We start from the raw sequence: 15,371 nt of genomic DNA, 5'->3' as shown, positions 1-15,371 counted from the left end.
ATTAAAAAAACCTTAGCATGCTAACGTTTTTTTTAACGAAAGCTAGCATACAACGTTATCATGCTAATATACAAGACGTTAGCGTACTTCTAAGATGGCGCCAAGTATCCAAATCTATGGTTTTGAGGTATAAACATAAAAAAATTGCTAAAAACCTGGCAAAAATAAAACGTTAGCATGCTAACTTTTTTTTTTATACATTTTTTTAAATAATAATAATTTTTTAAAATAATAATAAATCATTTTTTTAAATAATACATTTTTTATAAATTTGATAAATTAAAAAAGCGTTAGCATGCTAACGTTTTTTTTAATGAAAGCTAGCATACAACGCTATCATGCTAATATACAAGACGTTAGCATACTTCTAAGATGGCACCAAGTATCAAAATCTATGGTTTTGAGGTATAAACATAAAAAAATTGCTAAAAACCTGGCAAAAATAAAACGTTAGCATGCTAACTTTTTTTTATAAATTTTTTTAAATAATAATAAATAATTTTTTTTAAATAATCATAAATAATTTCTTTTAATAATAAATGTTTTATAAATTTTATAAATTAAAAAAACGTTAGCATGCTAACGTTTTTTTAACAAAAGCTAGCATACAACGTTATCATGCTAATATACGAGACGTTAGCATACTTCTAAGATGGCGCCAAGTATCCAAATGCATGTGTTTTAGGTATAAACATAAAAAAATTGCAAAATACAAAATGGGTTAAAAAAAATAGCATGCAACATTATCATGCTAATATACGAGAAGTTAGCATACTTCTAAGATGGCACCAAGTATCAAAATCTATGGTTTTGAGGTATAAACATAAAAAAATTGCTAAAAACCTGGCAAAAATAAAACGTTAGCATGCTAACTTTTTTTTTTATACATTTTTTTAAAATAATAATAAATAATTTTTTTAAATAATAAATTTTTTATGAATTTTATAAATTAAAAAAACGTTAGCATGCTAACGTTTTTTTAACGAAAGCTAGCATACAACGTTATCATGCTAATATACAAGACGTTAGCGTACTTCTAAGATGGCGCCAAGTATCAAAATCTATGGTTTTGAGGTATAAACATAAAAAAATTGCTAAAAAACCTGGCAAAAAAACGTTAGCATGCTAATTTTTTTAAATAAAAATAAATATATTTTTTAAATAATACATTTTTTATAAATTTTATAAATTAAAAAAACGTTAGCATGCTAACGTTTTTTTAATGAAAGCTAGCATACAACGTTATCATGCTAATATACAAGACGTTAGCATACTTCTAAGATGGCGCCAAGTATCCAAATGCATGTGTTTTAGGAATAAACATAAAAAATTGGTTAAAAAAAATAGCATACAACGTTATCATGCTAATATACGAGAAGTTAGCATACTTCTAAGATGGCACCAAGTATCAAAATCTATGGTTTTGAGGTATAAACATAAAAAAAATTGCTAAAAACCTGGCAAAAATAAGACGTTAGCATGCTAACTTATTTTTATACATTTTTTTAAATAATAATAAATAATTTTTTTAAATACATTTTTTATAAATTTTTTAAATTAAAAAAAACGTTAGCATGCTAACGTTTTTTTAACGAAAGCTAGCATACAACGTTATCATGCTAATATACAAGACGTTAGCATACTTCTAAGATGGCGCCAAGTATCCAAATGCATGTGTTTTAGGTATAAACATACAAAATTGGTTAAAAAAAATAGCATACAACGTTATCATGCTAATACACGAGACGTTAGCATACTTCTAAGATGGCGCCAAGTATCAAAATCTATGGTTTTGAGGTATAAACATAAAAAAATTGCTAAAAACCTGGCAAAAATAAAATGTTAGCATGCTAACTTTTTTTTATACATTTTTTTTAAATAATAATAAATAATTTTTTTAAATAATAATAAATAATTTTTTTAAATAATAAATTTTTTATAAATTTGATAAATTAAAAAAACGTTAGCCTGCTAACGTTTTTTTAATGAAAGCTAGCATACAACGTTATCATGCTAATATACAAGACTTTAGCATACTTCTAAGATGGCGCCAAGTATCAAAATCTATGGTTTTGAGGTATAAACATAAAAAAATTGCTAAAAAACCTGGCAAAAAAACGTTAGCATGCTAATTTTTTTAAATAAAAATAAAAATATTTTTTAAATAATACATTTTTTATTAATTTTATAAATTAAAAAAACCTTAGCATGCTAACGTTTTTTTAACGAAAGCTAGCATACAACGTTATCATGCTAATATACAAGACGTTAGCGTACTTCTAAGATGGCGCCAAGTATCAAAGTCTATGGTTTTGAGGTATAAACATAAAAAAATTGCTAAAAACCTGGCAAAAATAAAACGTTAGCATGCTAACTTTTTTTTATACATTTTTTAAAATAATAATAAATAATTTTTTTAAATAATAAATTTTTTATAAATTTGATAAATTAAAAAAACGTTAGCATGCTAACAATTTTTTTAACGAAAGCTAGCGTGCAACGTTATCATGCTAATATACAAGACGTTAGCGTACTTCTAAGATGGCGCCAAGTATCAAAATCTATGGTTTTGAGGTATAAACATTAAAAAATTGCTAAAAACCTGGCAAAAAAAAACGTTAGCATGCTAACTTTTTTTTATACATTTTTTTAAATAATAATAAATAATTTTTTTAAATAATAAATTTTTTATCAATTTCATAAATTAAAAAAAAAACGTTAGCATGCTAACGTTTATTTAACGAAAGCTAGCATACAACGTTATCATGCTAATATACAAGACGTTAGCGTACTTCTAAGATGGCGCCAAGTATCCAAATGCATGTGTTTTAGGAATAAACATACAAAATTGGTTTAAAAAAATAGCATACAACGTTATCATGCTAATATATGAGAAGTTAGCATACTTCCAAGATGGCACCAAGTATCAAACTCTATGGTTTTGAGGTATAAACATAAAAAAATTGCTAAAAACCTGGCAAAAATAAAACGTTAGCATGCTAACTTTTTTTTATACATTTTTTTTAAATAATAATAAATAATTTTTTTAAATAATACATTTTTTATAAATTTTATAAATTAGAAAAACGTTAGCATGCTAACGTTTTTTTAGCGAAAGCTAGCATACAACGTTATCATGCTAATATACAAGACGTTAGCATACTTCTAAGATGGCGCCAAGTATCCAAATGCATGTGTTTTAGGTATAAACATACAAAATTGGTTAAAAAAAATAGCATACAACGTTATCATGCTAATATACGAGAAGTTAGCATACTTCTATGACGGCACCAAGTATCAAAATCTATGGTTTTGAGGTATAAACATAAAAAAATGGCTAAAAACCTGGCAAAAATAAAACGTTAGCATGCTAACTTTTTTTTATACATTATTTTAGATAATAATTTTAAAAAAAATTAAATAATAAATTTTTTATAAATTTTATAAAATAAAAAAACGCTAGCATGCTAACGTTTTTTTATATATTTTTTTAAATAATAATAAATATATTTTTTTTAATATTTAAAAAATTTAAATTTTTTATAAATTTTATAAATTAAAAAAACGCTAGCATGCTAACGTTTTTTTAACGAAAGCTAGCATACAACGTTATCATGCTAATATACAAGACGTTAGCATACTTCTAAGATGGTGCCAAGTATCCAAATGCATGTGTTTTAGGTATAAACATACAAAATTGGTTAAAAAAAAATAGCATACAACGTTATCATGCTAATACACGAGACGTTAGCATACTTCTAAGATGGCGCCAAGTATCCAAATGCATGTGTTTTAGGAATAAACATACAAAATTGGTTTAAAAAAATAGCATACAACGTTATCATGCTAATATACGAGAAGTTAGCATACTTCTAAGATGGCACCAAGTATCAAACTCTATGGTTTTGAGGTATAAACATAAAAAAATTGCTAAAAACCTGAAAAAAATAAAACGTTAGCATGCTAACTTTTTTTTATACATTTTTTAAAAATAATAATAAATAATTTTTTTAAATAATACATTTTTTATAAATTTTATAAATTAAAAAAACCTTAGCATGCTAACGTTTTTTTAACGAAAGCTAGCATACAACGTTATCATGCTAATATAAAAGACATTAGCATACTTCTAAGATGGCACCAAGTATCCAAATGCATGTGTTTTAGGTATAAACATACAAAATTGGTTAAAAAAAATAGCATACAACGTTATCATGCTAATACACGAGACGTTAGCATACTTCTAAGATGGCACCAAGTATCGAAATCTATGGTTTTGAGGTATAAACATAAAAAAATTGCTAAAAACCTGGCAAAAATAAAACGTTAGCATGCTAACTTTTTTTTACACATTTTTTAAAATAATAATTAATAATTTTTTTAAATATTACATTTTTTATAAATTTTATAAATTAAAAAAACGTTAGCATGCTAACGTTTTTTAACGAAAGCTAGCATACAACGTTATGCTCATATACAAGACGTTAGCATACTTCTAAGATGGCGCCAAGTATCCAAATGCATGTGTTTTAGGTATAAACATACAAAATTGGTTAAAAGAAATAGCATACAACGTTATCATGCTAATATACGAGAAGTTAGCATACTTCTAAGATGGCGCCAAGTATCAAAATCTATGGTTTTGAGGTATAAACAAAAAAAATGGCTAAAAACCTGGCAAAAATAAAACATTAGCATGCTAACTTTTTTCATACATTTTTTAAAAATAATTAATAATAATTTTTAAAAATAATAAATTTTTTATAAATTTTATAAATTAAAAAAACGTTAGCATGCTAACATTTTTTTTAACGAAAGCTAGCATACAACGTTATCATGCTAATATACAAGACGTTAGCATACTTCTAAGATGGCACCAAGTATCAAAATCTATGGTTTTGAGGTATAAACATAAAAAAATTGCTAAAAACCTGGCAAAAATAAAACGTTAGCATGCTAACTTTTTTTTATACATTTTTTAAAATAATAATAAATAATTTTTTTAAATACATTTTTTATAAATTTTATAAATTAGAAAAACGTTAGCATGCTAACGTTTTTTTAACGAAAGCTAGCATACAACGTGATCATGCCAATATACAAGACGTTAGCATACTTCTAAGATGGCGCCAAGTATCCAAATGCATGTGTTTTAGGTATAAACATACTAAATTGGTTAAAAAAAATAGCATACAACGTTATCATGCTAATATACGAGAAGTTAGCATACTTCTAAGATGGCGCCAAGTATCAAAATCTATGGTTTTGAGGTATAAACAAAAAAAATGGCAAAAAACCTGGCAAAAATAAAACATTAGCATGCTAACTTTTTTCATACATTTTTTAAAAATAATTAATAATAATTTTTAAAAATAATACATTTTTTATAAATTTTATAAATTAAAAAAACGTTAGCATGCTAACATTTTTTTTAACGAAAGCTAGCATACAACGTTATCATGCTAATATACAAGACGTTAGCATACTTCTAAGATGGCACCAAGTATCAAAATCTATGGTTTTGAGGTATAAACATAAAAAATGGCTAAAAACCTGGCAAAAATAAAACGTTAGCATGCTAACTTTTTTTTATACATTTTTTAAAATAATAATAAATAATTTTTTTAAATAATAATAAACAATGTTTTTAAATAATAAATTTTTTATAAATTTGATAAATTAAAAAAACCTTAGCATGCTAACGTTTTTTTTTAACTAAAGCTAGCATACAACGTTATCATGCTAATATACAAGACGTTAGCGTACTTCTAAGATGGCGCCAAGTATCAAAATCTATGGTTTTGAGGTATAAACATAAAAAAATTGCTAAAAACCTGGCAAAAATAAAACGTTAGCATGCTAACTTTTTTTTAATACATTTTTTAAAATAATAATAAATATTTTTTTTAAATAATACATTTTTTATAAATTAAAAAAACGTTAGCATGCTAACGTTTTTTTAACGAAAGCTATCATACAACGTTATCATGCTAATACACGAGACGTTAGCATACTCTAAGATGGCGCCAAGTATCAAAATCTATGGTTTTGAGGTATAAACATAAAAAAATTGCTAAAAACCTGGCAAAAATAAAACGTTAGCATGCTAACTTTTTTTTAATATATTTTTTTAAATAATAATAAATATTTTTTTTAAATATTTAAAAAATTTAATTTTTTTTTAAATTTTATAAATTAAAAAAACGTTAGCATGCTAACGTTTATTTAACGAAAGCTATCATACAACGTTATCATGCTAATACACGAGACGTTAGCATACTCTAAGATGGCGCCAAGTATCAAAATCTATGGTTTTGAGGTATAAACATAAAAAAATTGCTAAAAACCTGGCAAAAATAAAACGTTAGCATGCTAACTTTTTTTTAATATATTTTTTTAAATAATAATAAATATTTTTTTTAAATATTTAAAAAATTTAATTTTTTTTTAAATTTTATAAATTAAAAAAACGTTAGCATGCTAACGTTTATTTAACGAAAGCTAGCATACAACGTTATCATGCTAATATACAAGACGTTAGCGTACTTCTAAGATGGCGCCAAGTATCCAAATGCAGGTGTTTTAGGTATAAACATACAAAATTGGTTAAAAAAAATAGCATACAACGTTATCATGCTAATATACGAGAAGTTAGCATACTTCTAAGATGGCGCCAAGTATCCAAATCTATGGTTTAGAGGTATAAACATAAAACAATTGCTAAAAACCTGGCAAAAATAAAACGTTAGCATGCTAACTTTTTTTTATACATTTTTTTTTAAATAATAATACTTTTTTTAAATAATAATAAATAATTTTTTTAAATAATAAATTTTTTATAAATTTGATAAATTAAAAAAACGTTAGCATGCTAACGTTTTTTTAACGAAATCTAGCATACAACGTTATCATGCTAATATACAAGACGTTAGCGTACTTCTAAGATGGCGCCAAGTATCAAAATCTATGGTTTTGAGGTATAAACATAAAAAAATTGCTAAAAAACCTGGCAAAAAAACGTTAGCATGCTAATTTTTTTAAGTAAAAATAAATATATTTTTTAAATAATACATTTTTTATAAATTTTATAAATTAAAAAAACCTTAGCATGCTAACGTTTTTTTTAACGAAAGCTAGCATACAACGTTATCATGCTAATATACAAGACGTTAGCATACTTCTAAGATGGCGCCAAGTATCCAAATGCATGTGTTTTAGGTATAAACATACAAAATTGGTTAAAAAAAATAGCATACAACGTTATCATGCTAATACACAAGACGTTAGCATACTTCTAAGATGGCACCAAGTATCAAAATCTATGGTTTTGAGGTATAAACATTAAAAAATTGCTAAAAACCTGGCAAAAATAAAATGTTAGCATGCTAACTTTTTTTTATACATTTTTTTAAATAATAATAAATAATTTTTTTAAATAATAATAAATAATTTTTTTAAATAATACATTTTTTATAAATTTGATAAATTAAAAAAACGTTAGCCTGCTAACGTTTTTTTAATGAAAGCTAGCATACAACGCTATCATGCTAATATACAAGACGTTAGCGTACTTCTAAGATGGCGCCAAGTATCAAAATCTATGGTTTTGAGGTATAAACATAAAAAAATTGCTAAAAACCTGGCAAAAATAAAACGTTAACATGCTAACTTTTTTTAAGAATTTTTTTTAAATAATAATAAATAATTTTTTTAAATAATAATAAATAATTTTTTTAAATAATACATTTTTTATAAATTTGATAAATTAAAAAAACGTTAGCATGCTAACGTTTTTTTAATGAAAGCTAGCATACAACGCTATCATGCTAATATACAAGACGTTAGCGTACTTCTAAGATGGCGCCAAGTATCCAAATCTATGGTTTTGAGGTATAAACATAAAAAAATTGCTAAAAACCTGGCAAAAATAAAACGTTAGCATGCTAACTTTTTTTTTATACATTTTTTTAAATAATAATAATTTTTTAAAATAATAATAAATCATTTTTTTAAATAATAAATTTTTTATAAATTTGATAAATTAAAAAAGCGTTAGCATGCTAACGTTTTTTTTAATGAAAGCTAGCATACAACGCTATCATGCTAATATACAAGACGTTAGCATACTTCTAAGATGGCACCAAGTATCATAATCTATGGTTTTGAGGTATAAACATAAAAAAATTGCTAAAAACCTGGCAAAAATAAAACGTTAGCATGCTAACTTTTTTTTATAAATTTTTTTAAATAATAATAAATAATTTTTTTTAAATAATCATAAATAATTTCTTTTAATAATAAATGTTTTATAAATTTTATAAATTAAAAAAACGTTAGCATGCTAACGTTTTTTTAACAAAAGCTAGCATACAACGTTATCATGCTAATATACGAGACGTTAGCATACTTCTAAGATGGCGCCAAGTATCCAAATGCATGTGTTTTAGGTATAAACATAAAAAAATTGCAAAATACAAAATGGGTTAAAAAAAATAGCATGCAACATTATCATGCTAATATACGAGAAGTTAGCATACTTCTAAGATGGCACCAAGTATCAAAATCTATGGTTTTGAGGTATAAACATAAAAAAATTGCTAAAAACCTGGCAAAAATAAAACGTTAGCATGCTAACTTTTTTTTTTATACATTTTTTTAAAATAATAATAAATAATTTTTTTAAATAATAAATTTTTTATGAATTTTATAAATTAAAAAAACGTTAGCATGCTAACGTTTTTTTAACGAAAGCTAGCATACAACGTTATCATGCTAATATACAAGACGTTAGCGTACTTCTAAGATGGCGCCAAGTATCAAAATCTATGGTTTTGAGGTATAAACATAAAAAAATTGCTAAAAAACCTGGCAAAAAAACGTTAGCATGCTAATTTTTTTAAATAAAAATAAATATATTTTTTAAATAATACATTTTTTATAAATTTTATAAATTAAAAAAACGTTAGCATGCTAACGTTTTTTTAATGAAAGCTAGCATACAACGTTATCATGCTAATATACAAGACGTTAGCGTACTTCTAAGATGGCGCCAAGTATCCAAATGCATGTGTTTTAGGAATAAACATAAAAAATTGGTTAAAAAAAATAGCATACAACGTTATCATGCTAATATACGAGATGTTAGCATACTTCTAAGATGGCACCAAGTATCAAACTCTATGGTTTTGAGGTATAAACATAAAAAAATTGCTAGAAACCTGGCAAAAATAAAACGTTAGCATGCTAACTTTTTTATACATTTTTTAAATAATAATAAATACTTTTTTTAAATAATAAATTTTTTTATAAATTTTATAAATTAAAAAAACGTTAGCATGCTAACTTTTTTTATACATTTTTTTAAATAATAATAATGTTTTTAAATAATACATTTTTTATAAATTAAAAAAACATTAGCATGCTAACGTTTTTTTAACGAAAGCTAGCATACAACGTTATCATGCTAATACACGAGACGTTAGCATACTTCTAAGATGGCGCCAAGTATCAAAATCTATGGTTTTGAGGTATAAACATAAAAAATTTGCTAAAAACCTGGCAAAAATAAAACGTTAGCATGCTAACTTTTTTTATACATTTTTTAAAATAATAATAATGTTTTTAAATAATAAATTTTTTATAAATTAAAAAAACGTTAGCATGCTAACGTTTTTTTAACGAAAGCTAGCATACAACGTTATCATGCTAATATACAAGACGTTAGCATACTTCTAAGATGGCGCCAAGTATCCAAATGCATGTGTTTTAGGTATAAACATACAAAATTGGTTTAAAAAAATAGCATACGTTATCATGCTAATATATGAGACGTTAGCATACTTCTAAGATGGCACCAAGTATCAAAATCTATGGTTTTGAGGCATAAACATAAAAAAATTGCTAAAAACCTGTCAAAAATAAAACGTTAGCATGCTAGCTTTTTTTTATACATTTTTTTAAATAATAATAAATAATTTTTTTTAAATAATACATTTTTTATAAATTTTATAAATTAAAAAAACGTTAGCATGCTAACGTTTTTTTAACGAAAGCTAGCATACAACGTTATCATGCTAATACACGAGACGTTAGCATACTCTAAGATGGCGCCAAGTATCAAAATCTATGGTTTTGAGGTATAAACATAAAAAAATTGCTAAAAACCTGGCAAAAATAAAACGTTAGCATGCTAACTTTTTTTTATATATTTTTTTAAATAATAATAAAAAAAATTTTTAAATATTTAAAAAATTTAATTTTTTTTTTAATTTTATAAATTAAAAAAACCTTAGCATGCTAACGTTTATTTAACGAAAGCTAGCATACAACGTTATCATGCTAATATACAAGACGTTAGCGTACTTCTAAGATGGCGCCAAGTATCCAAATGCATGTGTTTTAGGTATAAACATACAAAATTGGTTTAAAAAAATAGCATACAACGTTATCATGCTAATATACGAGAAGTTAGCATACTTCTAAGATGGCACCAAGTATCAAACTCTATGGTTTTGAGGTATAAACATAAAAAAATTGCTAAAAACCTGAAAAAAATAAAACGTTAGCATGCTAACTTTTTTTTATACATTTTTTAAAAATAATAATAAATACTTTTTTTAAATAATACATTTTTTATAAATTTTATAAATTAAAAAAACCTTAGCATGCTAACGTTTTTTTAACGAAAGCTAGCATACAACGTTATCATGCTAATATAAAAGACATTAGCATACTTCTAAGATGGCACCAAGTATCCAAATGCATGTGTTTTAGGTATAAACATACAAAATTGGTTTAAAAAAATAGCATACAACGTTATCATGCTAATATACGAGAAGTTAGCATACTTCTAAGATGGCACCAAGTATCAAACTCTATGGTTTTGAGGTATAAACATAAAAAAATTGCTAAAAACCTGAAAAAAATAAAACGTTAGCATGCTAACTTTTTTTATACATTTTTTAAAATAATAATAATGTTTTTAAATAATAAATTTTTTATAAATTAAAAAAACGTTAGCATGCTAACGTTTTTTTAACGAAAGCTAGCATACAACGTTATCATGCTAATATACAAGACGTTAGCATACTTCGAAGATGGCGCCAAGTATCCAAATGCATGTGTTTTAGGTATAAACATACAAAATTGGTTTAAAAAAATAGCATACGTTATCATGCTAATATATGAGACGTTAGCATACTTCTAAGATGGCACCAAGTATCAAAATCTATGGTTTTGAGGCATAAACATAAAAAAATTGCTAAAAACCTGTCAAAAATAAAACGTTAGCATGCTAGCTTTTTTTTATACATTTTTTTAAATAATAATAAATAATTTTTTTTAAATAATACATTTTTTATAAATTTTATAAATTAAAAAAACGTTAGCATGCTAACGTTTTTTTAACGAAAGCTAGCATACAACGTTATCATGCTAATACACGAGACGTTAGCATACTCTAAGATGGCGCCAAGTATCAAAATCTATGGTTTTGAGGTATAAACATAAAAAAATTGCTAAAAACCTGGCAAAAATAAAACGTTAGCATGCTAACTTTTTTTTATATATTTTTTTAAATAATAATAAAAAAATTTTTTAAATATTTAAAAAATTTAATTTTTTTTTAAATTTTATAAATTAAAAAAACGTTAGCATGCTAACGTTTATTTAACGAAAGCTAGCATACAACGTTATCATGCTAATATACAAGACGTTAGCGTACTTCTAAGATGGCGCCAAGTATCCAAATGCATGTGTTTTAGGTATAAACATACAAAATTGGTTAAAAAAAATAGCAAACAACGTTATCATGCTAATACACGAGACGTTAGCATACTTCTAAGATGGCGCCAAGTATCCAAATGCATGTGTTTTAGGAATAAACATACAAAATTGGTTTAAAAAAATAGCATACAACGTTATCATGCTAATATACGAGAAGTTAGCATACTTCTAAGATGGCACCAAGTATCAAACTCTATGGTTTTGAGGTATAAACATAAAAAAATTGCTAAAAACCTGAAAAAAATAAAACGTTAGCATGCTAACTTTTTTTTATACATTTTTTAAAAATAATAATAAATACTTTTTTTAAATAATACATTTTTTATAAATTTTATAAATTAAAAAAACCTTAGCATGCTAACGTTTTTTTAACGAAAGCTAGCATACAACGTTATCATGCTAATATAAAAGACATTAGCATACTTCTAAGATGGCACCAAGTATCCAAATGCATGTGTTTTAGGTATAAACATACAAAATTGGTTTAAAAAAATAGCATACAACGTTATCATGCTAATACACGAGACGTTAGCATACTTCTAAGATGGCACCAAGTATCGAAATCTATGGTTTTGAGGTATAAACATAAAAAAATTGCTAAAAACCTGGCAAAAATAAAACGTTAGCATGCTAACTTTTTTATACATTTTTTAAATAATAATAAATACTTTTTTTAAATAATAATTTTTTTATAAATTTTATAAATTAAAAAAACGTTAGCATGCTAACTTTTTTTATACATTTTTTTAAATAATAATAATGTTTTTAAATAATACATTTTTTATAAATTAAAAAAACATTAGCATGCTAACGTTTTTTTAACGAAAGCTAGCATACAACGTTATCATGCTAATACACGAGACGTTAGCATACTTCTAAGATGGCGCCAAGTATCAAAATCTATGGTTTTGAGGTATAAACATAAAACATTTGCTAAAAACCTGGCAAAAATAAAACGTTAGCATGCTAACTTTTTTTATACATTTTTTTAAATAATAATAATGTTTTAAATAATACATTTTTTATAAATTAAAAAAATGCTAGCATGCTAACGTTTTTTTAACAAAAGCTAGCATACAACATTATCATGCTAATACACGAGACGTTAGCATACTTCTAAGATGGCGCCAAGTATCCAAATGCATGTGTTTTAGGTATAAACATACAAAATTGGTTAAAAAAAATAGCATACAACGTTATCATGCTAATACACGAGAAGTTAGCATACTTCTAAGATGGCACCAAGTATCAAAATCTATGGTTTTGAGGTATAAACATAAAAAAATTGCTAAAAACCTGGCAAAAATAAAACGTTAGCATGCTAACTTTTTTATAAATTTTTTAAATAATAATAAATACTTTTTTTAAATAATACATTTTTTATAAATTTTATAAATTAAAAAAACGTTAGCATGCTAACGTTTTTTTAACGAAAGCTAGCATACAACGTTATCATGCTAATATACAAGACGTTAGCATACTTCTAAGATGGCGCCAAGTATCCAAATGCATGTGTTTTAGGTATAAACATACAAAATTGGTAAAAAAAAATAGCATACAACGTTATCATGCTAATACACGAGAAGTTAGCATACTTCTAAGATGGCACCAGGTATCAAAATCTATGGTTTTGAGGTATAAACATAAAAAATGGCTAAAAACCTGGCAAAAATAAAACGTTAGCATGCTAACTTTTTTTATACATTTTTTAAAATAATAATAAATAATTTTTTTAAATAATACATTTTTTATAAATTTTATAAATTAAAAAAACGTTAGCATGCTAACGTTTTTTTAACGAAAGCTAGCATACAACGTTATCATGCTAATACACGAGACATTAGCATACTTCTAAGATGGCGCCAAGTATCAAACTCTATGGTTTTGAGGTATAAACATAAAAAAATTGCTAAAAACCTGAAAAAATAAAACGTTAGCATGCTAACTTTTTTTATACATTTTTTTAAAATAATAAATAATTTTTTTAAATAATAAATTTTTTATCAATTTTATAAATTAAAAAAACCTTAGCATGCTAACGTTTTTTTTAACGAAAGCTAGCATACAACGTTATCATGCTAATACACGAGACATTAGCATACTTCTAAGATGGCGCTACTACATATGATCCAATGGTATTACTACATATGATCCAATGGTACTACTACATATTATCCAATGGTACTACTACATATTATCCAATGGTACTACTACATATGATCCAATGGTACTACTACATATTATCCAATGGTACTACTACATATGACCCAATGATACTACTACATATTATCCAACGGTACTACTACATATTATCCAATGGTACTACTACATATTATCCAATGGTACTACTACATATGATCCAATGGTACTACTACATATTATCCAACGGTACTACTACATATTATCCAACGGTACTACTACATATTATCTAATGGTACTACTACATATTATCCAATGGTACTACTACACATTATCCAATGGTACTACTACATATTATCCAATGGTACTACTACATATGATCCAACGGTACTACTACATATTATCCAATGACGCTACTACATATTATCCAATGACGCTACTACATATTATCCAATGGTACTACTACATATTATCCAATGGTACTACTACATATTATCCAATGGTACTACTACATATGATCCAATGGTACTACTACATATTATCCAATGGTACTACTACACATTATCCAATGGTACTACTACATATTATCCAATGGTACTACTACATATGATCCAACGGTACTACTACATATTATCCAACGGTACTACTACATATTACCCAATGGTATTACTACATATTATCCAATAGTACTACTACATATTATCCAATGGTACTACTACATAATAACCAATGGTACTACTGCATATTATCCAATGGTACTACTACATATTAACCAATGGTACTACTACATATTATCCAACGGTACTACTACATATTATCCAATGGTACTACTACATATTATCCAATGGTACTACTACATATTATCCAATGGTACTACTACATATGATCCAATGGTACTACTAAATATAATCCAATTGTACTACTACATATTAACCAACGGTACTACTACATATTATCCAATGGTACTACTACATATTACCCAATGGTACTACGACATATTATCCAACGGTACTACTACATATTATCCAATGGTAATACTACATATGATCCAATGGTACTACTACATATTACTCAATGGTACTACTACATATGATCCAATGGTACTACTACATATTACTCAAAGGTACTACTACATATTATCCAATCAGCGTATGGTCAGACCCTTCCTCAGCATTAAGGACAAGGGTGGGCGTGACAAGGAAAGGGAAAAGAGCTCCAAGGGCCACAAAGCAGCAGAAAGTCGACTCAACAAAGCAACTTTGAACATTTTTGCTTGAGGGAATCTCTCGCTGTCGTGACGACTCTTGGCCGACATTTGCTTTGGTTATGAAAACATCCGACGGGAAGGAAGACAGGGGGGGGGGGGGAGAAAGATGTTTAATTGGAACCTGATGTGGACTTTCCAGAATGTTCCCCACTCGCAGGAGTTCTGCTGGGACCCAATGGAA

General features: G+C 25.8%; 1 protein-coding gene across 2 annotated transcripts in view; it reads right to left on the bottom strand.

Moving 5' to 3' along the window:
• The window catches only part of afg2a (AFG2 AAA ATPase homolog A), a 274,689-nt gene that overhangs the window by 194,308 nt on the left and 65,010 nt on the right, over positions 1-15,371 (bottom strand). The gene's annotated exons all lie outside the window — the stretch shown is intronic.

This window comes from Nerophis lumbriciformis, linkage group LG16 (assembly GCF_033978685.3).
Source record: "Nerophis lumbriciformis linkage group LG16, RoL_Nlum_v2.1, whole genome shotgun sequence".
Lineage (NCBI taxonomy): Eukaryota > Metazoa > Chordata > Actinopteri > Syngnathiformes > Syngnathidae > Nerophis > Nerophis lumbriciformis.
Note: the sequence above shows the minus strand (reverse complement) of the source record. Positions and strands in the feature narration are given on the sequence as shown.